The 15,947-nt window shown below is 42.4% G+C and overlaps 2 long non-coding RNA genes across 2 annotated transcripts; one reads left to right on the top strand and one right to left on the bottom strand.

Moving 5' to 3' along the window:
• Positions 1–6: 6 nt before the first annotated feature.
• LOC135979813 (uncharacterized) lies at positions 7–11,272 on the bottom strand. The gene is made up of 4 exons (XR_010597059.1): positions 10,330–11,272; positions 1,621–2,930; positions 1,200–1,324; positions 7–1,025 (listed from the first exon to the last, which is right to left on the bottom strand). It is a non-coding gene; the product is annotated as an uncharacterized LOC135979813 (long non-coding RNA).
• On the top strand, positions 2,927–10,914 carry LOC135979814 (uncharacterized). The gene is made up of 2 exons (XR_010597060.1): positions 2,927–5,701; positions 8,355–10,914. It is a non-coding gene; the product is annotated as an uncharacterized LOC135979814 (long non-coding RNA).
• Positions 11,273–15,947: the final 4,675 nt, after the last annotated feature.

Here is a 15,947-nt window from a genome sequence, read left to right as displayed (position 1 = left end):
CCGGTCCTGAGTAACTCTCCTTTCCTATGGTAATATATGTCATATGTCAATTTAGAATGTACAACTTCTGAAGCAGATATTTCTTACTATACATAAAAAAATCAGAAAACTTAATAATCAAAAGACACTCAATTCACTAATTTGATTTGACCAATTTAAAAAAAAACTAAAAAAAAAAAACAAAAAAAAAAAAAAAAAAAAAAACTATAAAAAGTCTCCACTAGCATTTTGCTATTTAGATGGTTAAACAGTAGAAGGTGTTACAGGGATGCCTTTCTAGTCTACAACTTGATCCAACTCATTATTAGGGGTTCCAAGGTCATCAAGACTCTTTTCAGAACAAGCAGCACCAGAGAGATAAGGGTAGAAACTTGGTCTATAATTCAGAGTGCAAAATAACTGCACCTAGGAGACGTGTTCCTATAGGCAGCTAGTTTCCAGTGCTTTGATCATTTCTACACAGCCATTTTAGTCTGAAACTGCATCCTCCCTTTCAGCCAGCCTTCATTTTGTGGTATTGTTCGCTGAGGGGTTCCAGGCTGACAGCTCGAGAAGGAGTTGGCTGTGATCAGGTGTAGGGGAGATTCCTCTCTGTTTTGTGGGGAGGAGAGGGCGGGATTGTGCTGGTCTCAGGGGTGGGGGTTTGGATTTCCCGCCTCCCCCCGTTTAAAGTAGGAGAACGCGCCGCTTTCAGAGGCGAGGCGGGGTAGTTACCCGCCCGCCTCCCCCAGGGAGTCCAGCTCCTCCGGGAGAGGCAAGGGAGCCTGGGGACCCCTCGCTTGGCAGGTCGGCCCTGCCATCGTCCCTCCCCCGGGCGGGCAGTGCCGTGTGTCCCGTCCCTCCCCCCAGGCGGGCGGGCTGGCTGCGCGGTCTCTCCCCCCGGCAGGCCGTGCGAGCGCGGCGGGGCGGGCACTTACCGCTCCGGCAGAGTGAGCGGCGGCGGCGGCCTCATCCTCCTCCGGCGACGGCGGGCCGATCTTGCTGCAGGTGGCCGCCAACAGAGCGAGCGGTGACGGCTGAGTGTCCTACCCACAGTGGGCGGGTTCAGAGAGAGAAAGTGGGTGGCGGTTAGTGCGGGGCAGCGGCTCGGGCTCCCGTCCTCAGACTCGCACACAGGAAGCGGCGGCACCGGCTCCCGCGCTCGCTCCCAACGTGTCACCCGGGGGGAAGGGAGGGGGCCCGGCCGGGCCTGCGCTTACCTGGGGGGCGGCCGCCCCGGCGGAGGCCGAGGCAGCGCCGTTGCCGTGCTGGAGATAGTCGCTGTGGCTGCTGCTGTCCACGTCTAAGGCAGCCATTTCCTCTTGTTTCACGGGCTTCTCGGGAGCTGCGGGCGAGCGGGGAGGGGGAGGGGAGAGTCACTGACGGGAGAGATCACCCCCTCCCTTCCCCCCTAACCCCAGCGCTCCCCCCGCCCTCCCGCACGGAGCCCTCCTCCTCCTCCTCCTCCTCCCCGCGCTGCTGCCCCTGCCCCTCTTCTCCCTCCTCCCCCTGCTCCTCCTGCTGCTCTCAGTGTCGCTCTCGCCTCGCTCACACGCAGACGCGCCAGGGCCGGAGGGGAGCGCAGGGCCGGACCAGGAGCGGCAGGGAGCCCCGCTGGCGGCTCGCTCTGTGCGTACGTACCGGTCATGGTGTGAGTGCGAGCGGCTGGCTGGGCGGGAGGCAGGCTGGCTGGCTCGCACACAGGCCCCGCCGGCTGGGGCTAGGCGGCTGCCGCCGGGGACATGCTTATTGTGCTCACGGGCTGAAGCGGCGGCGGCGGCCCGAGCCCACTCCGGGTTTTTTTTCCTATTTTGATTGACGGTGCGGGAAAGCCGAAAGGTGGGGCTTGCAGCGGGAGAGGGGGCCCGGCCGACACCACCACCGCCCGCCCGCCTGCCAGTCCGGAACTCCCGCCTACCCGCTCTCGCAGGCTCCCATTGGCTGCGCTGCGCCAGCACCGCCACTCTCACTGGCCGCCCCGCCTGTCGCTCTTCTGTTAAGGGAGGGGGGGCATGCCGAGGTGGCTTCCTGTTTGCCTGGGTTTGTGTGAGAAACAATGAGCGGGCTCCTCGGAGAGCTCTCGGCGGCTGGGCCCTCAGCCTGCTCGGGCCCCCGGGAGCGCTCGGCGCCCAAAGCCGCTCAGGGGAATTTTTCTGGGATAGCCTGCGGGCAGCGATCCCCACGACTGCCCCGTGCTCCCTCGGGGCGGGGGCTTCTGACGGCCTCCCACCCTGGGAGCCCGCGCTCCGGGCAGGCAGCTCCAGCTGCTGCTGCCTGCACTAAGGCTGCGCGCTCGGTGCGGGGCAGTTGGCAGGGCCTGGTTACAGCCGGCTGCCTTCCCCGGGGGCCTGGGGCGTGAGTGTTTCATGGGAGAGGTTTCCGCTCCCGCAGCAGGGTTTGAAATCTCCCTCGTTCGCGTTGTCACTCACAGCTTGTGACAGCCGCTCCCATGAGGCGGCGGCAGGCAGCGCCTTACAAAAAAACCCCACACAGTAGTTAGTGCAGTTGAAATGCAGCAGGGGCTTTGTTACCACGGGAGCGGATTCATTTAGTAAGGTACAGATTCCTAACGTGGCAGTAGCACACGCTTTAAAATGGCTGGGCCCAAGCAGACAAGCCCTGTGGGTACAGTTCCTCTTTGTAGCATTCAAACTCCATGATGGTGGGAAACTCACGTGTGTTATAAATGCTTCACTTGCTCATGCTTCCCTTAAAAACGTAAAGATATGCTCCCAAATGATTACTGATTCTATAAAGCAACTGAATTTCATGTTTTAACTCAAAGCCAAGATAGATTTCACAGCAGAGTTAGTCACACTAGGCATACCTTAAATCCGTAGTTTGCTACTGCAAATTGTGACTCTTCTGACAAATCCACCTCTGGTTGACACGTCAGATCTAAGTCCAAAAAGGTCCATCTTCGATACTTGAGGCTTGCTGAGCTGTTGCTTCTGTTAAATACAACTCATTAACAACAATGTCTTCTGAATAAGATTTAATATCTGTATGGAAAGTTATGTTACACATGATAAAATGTTTAATGTTCTCTTTGAAGCCACTAAATTAAGCAAGTGCATATAGAAGCACTGGGTTATGTTCTGCTTTTTCAAGCTGAATCCTTTGTCAACAGTGCTTACCTAAGAGAAACTCCTGAGACTGTTTATGTATCATTCCTGATATGTCAACTGCAATGCAACATAACAGGTTTTTTGTTGTTGTTGTTGTTGTTTTTTAAAGAAACCATAGATTATAAACTCAAGGAATGGGTTTTACTCTGTAAAGCACTATATAAGGATATGCTGGCATATGTATTATTAATAATGCTTAGCTCTTGATTACATGTCAGGAGTAATAGGCATTTGATATGGAAGGTGGACACCTCAATGCATCATCTCCCTACCACACCTAAATTCATCCTAGAAGGAACTCACCAGACTAGAAGGCTGACAAAACGGTGGTATACACCAGGAGGCCCAAAACTGTTCTCTGGTTCTAGGCTTTGACATAATGTAAACCACAGAGAATTACCTTGAAGATACACTGTAGTGACCTAGAATCTGTGCATTTAGTTTCTAAAGGTCCTGGGTCATACAGAGAGAATTCCTGAAAAAAGGAGGCTAATAGCAAGTCCAGAAACCTGGTCAGAATCTTGAGACGTGGAGTATATTTACGCTGCAGTAAAACACCCATGGCTGGCCAGTGTCAACTGGCTCGGGCTGCAGGGCTAGAAAATTGCAGTGTAGTAGTTTGGGCTCCAGCAGTGTAGACATATCCTATGTCTTTTTTTTAAAATGGGCCCAACATCATTTTCTTGCAGATCTTAGCCATCTTTCCTATTGGGAGGCTTAGCCTCTACAGTAGTTTCTACTCCGAACACAGGAAACTTATTGAGAGAAACTTAAATCAGAGAAAATATCCTGATCTTTCCCCCTCTCCACCTTCCCTGTCAATGTACATTTCCAGAAATATGTCCAGTCTTAACTGTCCTCACTTAGTTATCGTGCTGAAAATTCCTTCTGTAGTTTTATCCTAAGTGTTTTACCAATAAGCGGTTAAACTCCCAAATAATTTTTCACAATTCATTTTTCTTAAGTGCAGAATTTTTTTTTTCCATTTTGGAATTTCTATTTTCGTTTTGCTTTTTCTGTTGGGATTTCATCCTTGAATCTGTTGCCAGGAAGCTAAACAATATATCCAATATATAGTTAGCTGGTTAATATGATTTGGAGTATATAATTTTTATAGTTTATGAACACAACATTCTTGGAAATGAGAGTTGAAATTGGGAGGAAAATTCACACTAATGCTGACATATGAGACTTGGAGTTGAGCAGTTTGTATGTCTGTACTTACAGACAGTGTTCAGATACAGTTTGTCAGCACTTGTTGCTCACACCCTCTGTCAAACTATAAATATTTTTTGTAGTGTAGACAATGTACACTCTTCTAGCCTAGAACAGGACCTGAATTTCTAATTTAAGACAGAAGCCAAGGGAGGAAAAGTGCCATACCTATTTAGGTATTTTATATATCAGTGGTTCTCAACCAGAGGTACACGTACCCCTGGGGGTACTCAGAGGTCTTCCAGGCGGTACATCAACTCATCTAGATATTTGCCTAGTTTTATAACAGGCTATGTAAAAAGCATTAGCAAAGTCAGTACAAATTAAAATTTCATACAGTGACTCTTTTTTACTGCTCTATATGCTATACACTGAAATGCAAGTACAATATTTATATTCCAAATGATTTATAATTATATGGTAAAAAAGTAAACAATTTTTCAAAAATAGTGTGCTGGGACACTTTTGTATTTTTATGTCTGATTTTGTAAGCAAGTAGTTTTTAAGTGAGATGAAACTTGGGGGTATGCAAGACAAATCAGACTCCTGAAAGGGGTACAGTAGTCTGGAAAGGTTGAGAACCACTGCTATATATCATAAGGCAGCAAAAAAAGAGAACAAGTCCAACTTTTCTCCCTTTACAGGTCACCTCTAATTTACATAATCCAGTTATGATTTGTTACATAGTACTTGAATAATTTCTGCTGTTTAGAATATTCTTGTTTTGTTTTACCTGTCCTTAGCTTACACACCTCTACCCCGATATAACGCGACCCAATATAACACGAATTCGGATATAACGTGGTAAAGCAGTACTCCGGGGGGGCGGGGCTGCGCACTCCGGTGGATCAAAGCAAGTTCGATATAACACGGTTTCACCTATAACGCGGTAAGATTTTTTGGCTCCCGAGGACAGCGTTATATCGAGGTAGAGGTGTACTTACTGTAGTTGTTGATATTGAATTGTTACCTACATTCTGCATATGTTGCTAGTTTACTCAAGTCATTTAATTCTTCCTTTATATTGACTGTTCCTACCTCCAGTTTTGTATTATCAGTTTATTGTATACTCTTTCATTCATGATCCCAATGCTGATGTCTTTTTCTGATATCTAAGGTTCTGGCCCTGCAATCAAATCCATGCTGGTGAACCTCTGAAGTTAGGGTCCACCCACATACTGTAGATCCAATTGCAGGAACAGGGGGCCAAACTTAGTATTTGGTTAACACATTGTAAATTAGTATCAAAATATTTGTTTAAATCCTAAATAAATTATGACCATATCTTCTGCTGATCGACTGTGTCACTTGGTCAAGGAATTCTTTTGCACTTGAAGATAGGAATGATCACCTTCTGAATCCACATCAGCTTTCTTTAGGTAACCAAGTTATTCCTCATAGTCTATTTCCAATTAACATTTCTAGTATCTTCCCTAACCCAGAAGTCTAACTTCCTTTGAGGCAGGGATTACAGCAAGTGAGTGACGCAGTATACATTATTTACTATGTTTATCTAATAGAGTAAGGATTGGAGTCCATTAGATAAAAACTGGCTTCATAACACTGGTCAGAAAGTGGCTACAGACTGTAATTTAATATGCATATCATAGTTCCCAGAGACTCCAATCCTGATTGAGCGCTCATTGTGCAAGATGCTGTACAAATGAAAGATCAGCACAGAGGTGGCTAGGGGCTTGCCACAGGAAACAGTATTAGGTCCATTTTTTTGACAAACAAAAAAAAGTCTGCAAACTAAATCCTGGTCAGCTGTTATTAGTGTTATTAATGGCAGACTCTTTGCTGCCATTTTGCTGATGGGACTATTGATTCCAGGCAAGTTACTTGTCCAACTCATTATGAAAATTATATATTTGTTCAAGCAGTTTTTCTATTTAACTGCTTGATTTAGTACTCGTCAAACTTATTTGTAAGCTACTTTTTATTTTACCTAACTTAAACCTACTTTTCTAGACTTTCTTTCCCCACTACCACAGTGCTTATTTTCCTGCTTCTTTTACAAGAGACTTGTTTTCCCTTTGTTCTGTCAAATTATTTTGTTTTCTCACTGTATAAGTCTTCACATCCTCTCATGACTTCGGCCCAAATGCCAAATTATCATCAACTATCCAAACTCTAATTGGAATAATCCCTTATTAATCATGTTCAGTCCCAGGGTGGAGCTCCCTCAGCTTCTCTTCTGACCATTTAAGAAGTGGAAGTAGCTTTTTCCATTAGAGCAAGTAAAACTACTGGGGCACTGCAGAGGTATACAAAACAAATCAGGTGAAAAGGAGGACTGGTGATATTAAAAGATAAATATAAGTGTTAAAAAGAGGGTAAATTGAAAAATGAAAGGAAAATTGCAAAGAAATGTGTGAAATGTCTTTAAAAAAAGGCCTGAATGGGTAAAAAAATCTATTGATAATAAACTACTATTATTAAAATTTTAAGTATTTTCTATAATGGTCAGATCGGGAGGAGACAGATTTCAAGGCAAAAAAAAAAAAAAACCCAAGGAAATCAGGATCACAGAAGAACAAGTTCTCTAGCTAATTCTAATATCTTAAACAAATTTACATAGCCAGAGATATGCAACAATATATAGAGTGACTTTCCCCCAACGAGTCGAGCCTGATTCATTGAAGACATAGGGAGTGCAAATTGCACCCCCTGGACTGAAGGGGCTGCTGTGGTCCAATAGGGGGATTCACGGTCAGAGAAGGGTAGGTAATGTTTCCACCTCCAGCTTCCTGAGGGCAGCTATGAATTGTAATCTGGACTGCACAGGAATCAAGCCAGCAGTGGTTACCCAGCAGATGCAGTGAGTCACCATGTACTCCAGACAACTTGGCCATAACCAGTGCCTCTATTTTCGGGCTGTTTGTGGCCAAATGCAGGCACCCAACAATAGGCTGGGTAGACTTTCTGCTAATGGGTTACACCAACACTGGAAAAAGTAGATGTAATTCAGGGCTGAATGCAGTCCTGTATCTATATAATCTCATTCCATTAACCTCTGAAATACATGCATTTCTAGGGTGAATGTAGCAACTCTTTTGCAGTGAGAGTTCAGGACAGGAAGTGAAGAATATACATTGTTGAACTAAAGAGGAAGTTGAGAAAGATCAAATGTAATTATATAAGATGGAATATGGGCAGAACACTAAAACACAACTTTTGCAGAAGTGTCACTTCAAAGCAATGTCTTGGCCACTTGTAATTTAAGCTTCAAATTTACGGCTCCTATAAGAAGCCATACAACTCTTCTGTCATCTTTAATACTTAGAAAATGTCTTTTCCTTCTACTTGCATGCAACTCCTTTCTAAAGATATTCAGTTGCAACTTCTGTTGCTATCTTTGGTGGTCCATAATTAAGTTACAGAACCTTTGTTTAAAAAAAATACTTGCTCAATTCATAGTTTTGGGACATTCATGTTACGTTATACCTCAGTGAAGGTGTGTGCATATTATGCAGTATCCTAGAATAGAACTAGGTAAGATGAGAAAGAGAAAAAAATTTGAAGGTGGCATGTGTTCTTTGTCACTAGGGAAGCTGACATCCAGGGTCTCTTACTTTTGAAGGCTGGGAGTTAAGATGAAGTTGAAGAATCAGTAGAGACTCAATTAAACAAGTCATCTTAAATCATACAGCTTTGACTAAAGGGTGAAAAGGCAGAAATAAGTTTTGTGCCTGAAGAAGTTACTCAGAGAGGAAGGTCCAGATACCACACAGAGACTGTGTTTTTAAAATCCTCTCACTTTCCCTCCTGTATTTCAGTCCTTTGTTTAATATTGTAATAAAATTTGGAGGACCATGCGTTCTTTTGTGTTTAAGTGCCAAGCACATTGTCAGCACAACTAAAAACAAAACAGTAACATAGGTCAGAGGCAAACTTATTAAACTTGTTAGAGCCCAACTCCATCCTGATTTTCAGCCCTCTCTTCTACCAGCAATTTTCTTTTGGTTGTAGTAAACGAGAAAGAGCCTTTAGCTGTTATTTTCTAAATATTCTCCCCTTTCCTTCTACTAGATGGGGGTTTATTTGCATAACAAAGTTGCAGGAGGACCAGTTTTCAAAGAGAGATGTTGGTGGGGCCAAAAACAGGCTGACTGACCTCCTGAAGCCAGCAAGTATTAGGTCATGCAGCTGGCTCAAACAACAGTTTAGCGACCTGATCCAAAGCCCATTGAAAATGGGTAGGAATCCTTCAATCGACTTCGATAACCTTGAGATCTGGTTCTAGCTGAGGAAGTCACAAAAAGGATCCCTCTGCTGGTAAGAGTCAACAGGGAGGGCTGTTGGGCAGGAACACAGCATTGGTGCCCAGAAGACAACCACGTGTCCAGTGAAAAGTTGCTGTTTGAGCAGGAAGTTTGCAACCAGTGAGCAGTACTTTGGGTCAGGGACTATCTTTTTGGATAATTCGGATAATAATCATAATATTGAAAGGTCAGAAAAGCACCACCTCAGTATTCAGACTGCCATCGGTTTCTAGGTACTTGGACGCTCCCCGTCCTAGTGTGAGTGTCTGAGTGTCAGAAGGCAGCCAAGGGAAGTGGCCTGGTAAATAAAGCTCATGAAGGAGCTCTGTCTGCAAGGAAAATCCCAGTTAAGGTAATGGAACTTGAAAGGCTCTTTTGCTTTAAAGGACACTTGCTTTTTAGAAGGGTAGATTGCTGTTCTGAATAGATAAGGCAGTTGTGAAAGTACTAACCTCTATCTCTTGCTAGCCAACAAGGGCCATGACTATTAGCAAGTAGGTCAAGGAGAACGCTAGCATTTGGAGCAAGCCACTGGCAAGGTTGACCCATGTCTCAAGTGGGTAGCCCTACAGCTGATTAAGAACACCATTTTTTCCATTTGATCTATTCAGACTCAACCAGGGGCTGGCCAAGAGGCAGGAAAAATCAAAGTCCACTGGGCCCCAGGAAATTAGCAAACCAGAATGAGAAGATGGGTTTGCACCAGTTCCCGGGATACTATCTGCATTTGGCTGGAGGTCAATGTGAGGTAACCCATTTGCACATAACATGAAAGTCGTCAGGAGAATAGCTATCCAAGACATGTATCCAGACACTAGTGCACACAGTACTACATTGTTTTCACAAACGAGATTTTGACCCTTAGCCAGCATAAGTGACAGATCTCCAAAGAATAGGACCATCAGAGACTCTGTGATTCAGACTCTATATATTGTAAATAAAGGGACTGACTATCATTTGGGACATTAGTGAACTGCCAGGGGCTGAAACATTCCTTAGTATTTTAAAACAGTTGAGCCAGGACAAGTTTTGTTCCCTTTTACTTAGTAGTTTCTTTTTTACCAAGGAGAAGTAACTATTCAAAGTTTAGTTTGCTATTTACATTTTAATTTTTTATTCATCCTGTTGCCTGGCTTTTGATTCTGTATGAATACATGTAAATAAAGAGCACATTAGTTATTTTCCTCTAAAATTTGAGCAGCTTTATTATTTAATTAGTAGACAGAATAAGTTATCAAAGTAACATCAGATAATACAAAGCAGCATTTTGTTTTCTACAAAGAGAAAGCGGTCTTATACTCCTTTCACTTTCTGGACAAAGCAAGAACATTTTTATTGGTGGCAGGGAGAAAAAAACCTGTACTTTAATATCCTGACTTCTGTGATCTCACCTGTCAACCATTCATTTCACCTTGTAATCTCCACTTTACTAAACTAACAAATCTAATTTTTCTCACTTCCTAGAAGTTAACCTCTGGGCTCCTTATTATCCACATTGCTTTCTCTTTACTTTTTCAATTTGTACCCTCCAACGTTATCACAATGGACTGTATTCTTAATAGGACCTGATCCTACAAACTACCAGGCCCAACATATACTGCTGCAAATGAATATACACCAGGTAAAGTGTTTGCTGGAAAAGGTCCATAATTGTGGCTCCCATTGTCAACAGTGTTCATCAGACGATCCTTCTACCCTCCACATAAGAACAGCATTGGAATAAAGAAATAGTGGAGACTTACCTGCTGGAAAAATTCATCTCTTGTTATTTTACATAGAGTCTGGCAAACCTCGTTTCCTCTCCATTTCTGCACCTTCTAATAAGAAGAGTTTTTTTATGTTAAATGATATTGATTCCATGGAAAGAATTTAAACCTTCTCAATCATGAAAGCAGACGAGCCCTTCCTCTGCTAGAAAATACCAGTGAAATGGTCCCACATGATAAAAGAAAACACATTAAAAGGAGAATTCAACCAGTAGGTGCCAGGAAGGGGTGGAATCTGAAAGTGAAACAAGCCTAACATTTCTGCAGGGAGAAGATTAAACAGTAAGTTTCTAGGAGTTTTAAATACTTTGCAATGGAACTTAGTACGCAATAGGCACTGTAAGAAAAAAAATTAGGTCTTTTTTTGTTATACACATGTATATTGTAACACTGGAATACAATCAAATGAGGGCCAGCCACTCACATTTTAAAAGTCCAGCTTTCCAAATCAACAAATGGTGCTGGAAGAGACTGGGTCGTGGAGACAAAGGTAAAAACTGAGGTTACCAATCAACTGGAGACTTTTCTCTGGTCATATGAATAAACTAGTTAACTTTCAAACTGACGTCTCTTGTAGAATCATTGGATTACCTCATTTCTCCTCCCAAACACTGATAATACTGAAAGTTGTGCGTGATGCCCTAGGTGTGACCTTAGTAGACATTTTTACAGCTGCTTCTGATACGTGTTTTTTCCCTGCCATTTATAAATTCCATTGTTCTATGAATTTTCCTATTTGTACGGAACAGTGAACTGAGGGTTTTATTTTCTATCCAGTATCAACTACAGTTCCTTTTCTTGAACAGTTCCTTGGAGCTTGTGACCCTTTAGGCCCCGATCTTGCAAATTGATCTGTACAGGTGCAGAGATCCACCCATGTGGAGCAGCTTGCAGGTTTAGGGCCTTAATGTATAAACCTTTTGCTATTTTCACTACTACTTTCTTCATAACTTTTTTTATATATTCATATATATATATATATATATATATATATATATATATATATATATATATATATATATAAAAAAAATAAAGGGACCAGGAAAGGGAATAGGGTTTGTGCCCTTTTTTGCTTCTTTATGATTTATAAAGTAGGCTGAAGGGGTTGGGTTGGAGGAGAAGTTAAGGATTTAAAAAAAAAAAACCCAATGGAAGAAACATTATTAATTCATATGTCTACCCTATTTTCCCTGCAAAATAGTGACAACCAGGTTTACAATCACCATAAATACCAAGAAATACCTGATAGAGGTTGGCAAATTCAGTTGACTGTGTAAAATACTGGGGTCCATCAAAGTTAACTAGGTGGTAATAAAAACAGCTCTCTTACTTAGAAACATCTAGCAGGAAAATACAACATCCTTCTACTCCCTCACTTAAGGACTGAAAATATCACATCTGAGAGACTTAAAAACAACAACAAAACTTCACACTGATCTTGGTAAAGTAAAACACTAACTGAATTAAAAAACCCTAGCCAACCTCAGGCCTTCTGTGTGCATTGTTTATTAAAATAATACAATAAAAACCACCTCTCCCCTACCACTATTGACTAGGTGACTACTTCTCAGACCATGCGCCAGTTTACTCCCAGTCATTTTAAACTGGTCCTATTCCAGCATTATTTGCCAGCCTTCCCAGTATAATATCACTCTCAAGTGTCTGTACTTTCTGCATGTCCTCCTCTATTCCTAAAAATTAATAGGAGTTAGAACGATTCTGTATTATTTTCTAAAAATATTTTTCAATGTATTGCTTCTCTTTCTTGAGGCCAGATTAATCTAGATTATTGACATACTACTTTGTTTTCACCCTCCAAACACCCTCCAAAATGACAACATTCTTCCTAGGACTATGTCGTCAGTTAATTGCAAATTAAGGGTGAAATCCTGGTCTAATTGACTTCAATGGCAGAACTCCCAGAGACTTCAATGGGGACAGGATTTCATCTCAGAACCCAGATCCCACAAACACTTTTGCACATGCTGAACTCTACTCATGCAAGTATCCCATCAAAGTCAATGGGACTACTTGAGTGTTTAAAGTTAAGCATTGGCATGAATGTTTGCAGGATCAGGACACATTTTCAATACATCCTTTATTCCATAATTCTAAAGTCTGATTTTCGATAGCATAAATTGCACTTAGGAAGATTGGGAATCCTGCACATAAACTGCCTTGTACAAAATTTGACCGTTAACATTGGGTATGTTTCCCTAGAATGGTTTAATCTATCTATGGGCATAGTTGGGGAGGTGCAGGGTGGGTGTTTCTCCCCCATACTGCCCTCCCCCAATGTGCCCCATTAGCCTGAATGGAACTACCCCTCCAAATATTGAAGTCAAACTACACCTGTGAATCTATCCTTTCCTCCTTCACATCCCGCCCCCAAAAAAGAAGTTACTGCTCTTTATTTTTTGTGCACATGCTACAAGGTTTTTGTTTGTCAGATTTCTAGTGTATACCTGTCTAATTCAGAATATGGCAGGTTTGTTTGTTTTTTAAAGAGAGGAGAACATCTATCCTTGAAATCAGCAACTTTTTCAAAGTAGCCTTATCCTACAATATGCTAAGAATGGGTGAAGCTTGGCCGGACTTTTGAGATCCTGTTAAATAATTCCTGGTTCCTCACACCTGATGAACTGAAACCTGAGATGGCAGGAATGACAAAAGTTCTATCAAAATCAGCCACAGTTGCAGGAAATTTAGAGGTCTGGGATGGTCTCACCATATCCTAACTGATGATTCCTAGCCAGTGGTCTAAAGGGGGTGGGGGAATTCCAAGATCCCCATTTCCCAGGGAATCTGGGCAATTCTTTCTTGCTCTCCAGTCTTGAATTAGTTTAATATTGTTTATGTTAGCAAGATTCACTGTAGTTAAACATCTAATCCCATTTGTAATCTGGCATACTATTCTTGTCCAACGGCTCTATCATCCTCTGCAAGAGAGATTCCTACACAGCAATGTACAACTGCCTGCTTTTAGTTTCCTATGATTTTTTCCATGCAGAGTTTGGTTTGCCCATATAGAAGATGTAGCAGAAGAGGAACAGCTCAGACTCTCTGGGATGAACTCAGCCCTTAGAATGCAGCAATTGTTACAGCAGGGTGGAGTGGGTAATCCAGCTTCCCCACCCCGGGGCTCCAGCAGGAAGTCCATAAGGTCATCATAAACTCAGTGATCTCCCCCTCAACCCCCAGCCGTAGGAACGGACAGAGAAGCAGCTCAGACTCCCAGAACTGCTACAGCAAGGTATGGGCAGGGATACAACACCCAGAACATCACCATGCTGGACCTCTACTGTAGGGTGCAATTTGGAGACTTCTCTGGCCCCTCCCATGCTTCCAAGCTCTAGGATTTAGAGGATGTCCCATTCTTCAGGGGGCAGCATGTGTCCCTTGGCACCAGTGCTCTCCTAGGCTATCAGAAGTGACAACTCCCAGATAGATGTGGTAGTCATGCACTTTTGGAACCTGGGAGTGAGGCAGTCTCCTGTCTTAGATGGCAGCTCCAAAGGTACCAGTGCTATCACTGGATGGAAATTCTTTGAGGAGATGGGCATTTGGAGTGGGAATGTGGGACTTTAAGGATGGGAGTGTTTGAGTAACTTCAGTTGTTGTATGTTGTCACTGTGTATTTGAGTTGCTCTCTGGGAACTGACAGGTGTGTTTATTTTAGTGCATTTTCTGAAAGCTGTCAAGGGTTCCCAAGATGGCTGCTCTTTTATAACAGCTTGTATAAACCTTAATAAAAGACACTAGCCTGCTTCTTTATCACCAGGTTCCAACACAGGCCAGAACTAACAGGTGCTTTTCAACTCCAGTTAGGAGTGTGTCCCCTCTATGATGTTCTCTGTTCTACCCGGGATTCCAGAGGAGAAATTGTGAAAAATGCACAATCAAGACTGCATACTGTAAAACTTAGAATTCTAAGTACACAGTCCCCCAACACGTACTTTAATGCTTGCTTTTTGCTATATCCATTTCTTTCCTCTTCTTGAGTCAGGGCATGTTTGATGGGGTGACTGATTTTGTTTAGTTAATTAGGCTTGCTTTGCCATCAAGTGCTTACAGGACGGAGGAACTGTCTTAACTATTGCACTTCAATATTCACAGTCTCTTCTGGATGGCTCTGCCTTCCCCCACCCCCACCCCTTTGCTATCCACAGTAACTTATCTTTAATCTACAACTATCTTCTACCCTGTACACTTCAGACCCTCCTTTGCTTGGCATGCTCACCTCTCTAAAAATATCATCCATGAACTTTTTATTCTTCGTAACATTGTGTAGCAAGGAAAGTTGGCTCTCAAGATCAGCAATCTTGCTCCTAGCTGCTCAGGAAATAAATGCACATATACTCCCTTGGATACTAGCCCCATATCTACCACTCCTCAGTCCTTCATACCCTGCACAAAAGAAAGAAATAATGAAAGAATTTGGCAGCCAAATCACACTATTTCTCCCTACTTCTGAAAAGATTAATTATAAGAAAAAGAGCAGTGTTCATTTTTGACAGTGCAACAGAAGTTAGGTACTGTGTGGCATTATTACCCCTCTTGCTGTTATACACGTATGATGTTAGTCGGAGATGCTCTTATGAATTTTTGATTGTTTTTCTTTAGTCTTTTGTTGCTGAGAGAATAATAATTATCTGGCACAAATAGGAATCTCCATGTCTCCAAGCAATGAAATTAAGTTACGATCTTCTAAACCAGTTACATTTTGTAATTTTATGGAAAAATAAATATCCATCCTTTTCCGCATATTGCAGCTATCTTTCCCTGATTTTTAAAAAAGGTCTAAAATAATTTAGAAGAGTAGGTCTCTTTTTCCACTCTGTCATTCAGCAGTTAAGGGTGTAAGAAATTATAGTCTGTGCTCATGTTGAATAGTAGATATGTAATTTAACAAATGAACTTTCATTTTAGCACATTTTAGGTTAAATACTACCATAAAACCATAGATATTTAGCAGTATTACATTTTTTTAGTGACACTAAGGTTAGTCACTGGAGCCATTATATTCTCAGATAAATGATAATCACTCTAGTATTATTACTAGAAAGACAAACATGCATAATAAAATTAGTCAATTAAATCTGCAAGTTAATTTTATGCAGGAGGGGACAATGCATTTTCTGAAGTGCTGCTTTCTTCCAAGGAACTAAGGCCCCAGGTCAGTGGGACCTCGGCATGGACTTAAAAGTTAAACACATGCTTAAGTGCTCTCCTGAATTGGGGTCTAAATCCTTATGATTCTCTAGTCTGCTATAATGTCAATAGTGAACCAGGCAATGCTAGATCACTTCATACAAGTCAAGAGATTAATCACTTATTTGCAAGAAATGAAAAAGCACCACTCAGAAGTGGCTTTCAAGAAGTCATATATAAAACCATTTCTTGGTTGTTCCACAAAACCTTGTCAGCTGCCTCTTTTGTTGATTTTGGGGAAAGTAACTTACCATTAAAAAGAATTAATGGTACTAGCTGACTTCTGAAAAAAACAACTCAGCCAGATATTGCTCTGGTCTAATAGAAATCAATACGAATTAAAAATGTTAATCGAGTATTTCCCACAGGCAGGCTGATGGAGC

The sequence above is a fragment of the Chrysemys picta genome, unplaced genomic scaffold, assembly GCF_011386835.1.
Source record: "Chrysemys picta bellii isolate R12L10 unplaced genomic scaffold, ASM1138683v2 scaf1260, whole genome shotgun sequence".
Classification (NCBI taxonomy): domain Eukaryota; kingdom Metazoa; phylum Chordata; order Testudines; family Emydidae; genus Chrysemys; species Chrysemys picta.
This window is presented reverse-complemented; position numbering and strand designations above follow the sequence as displayed.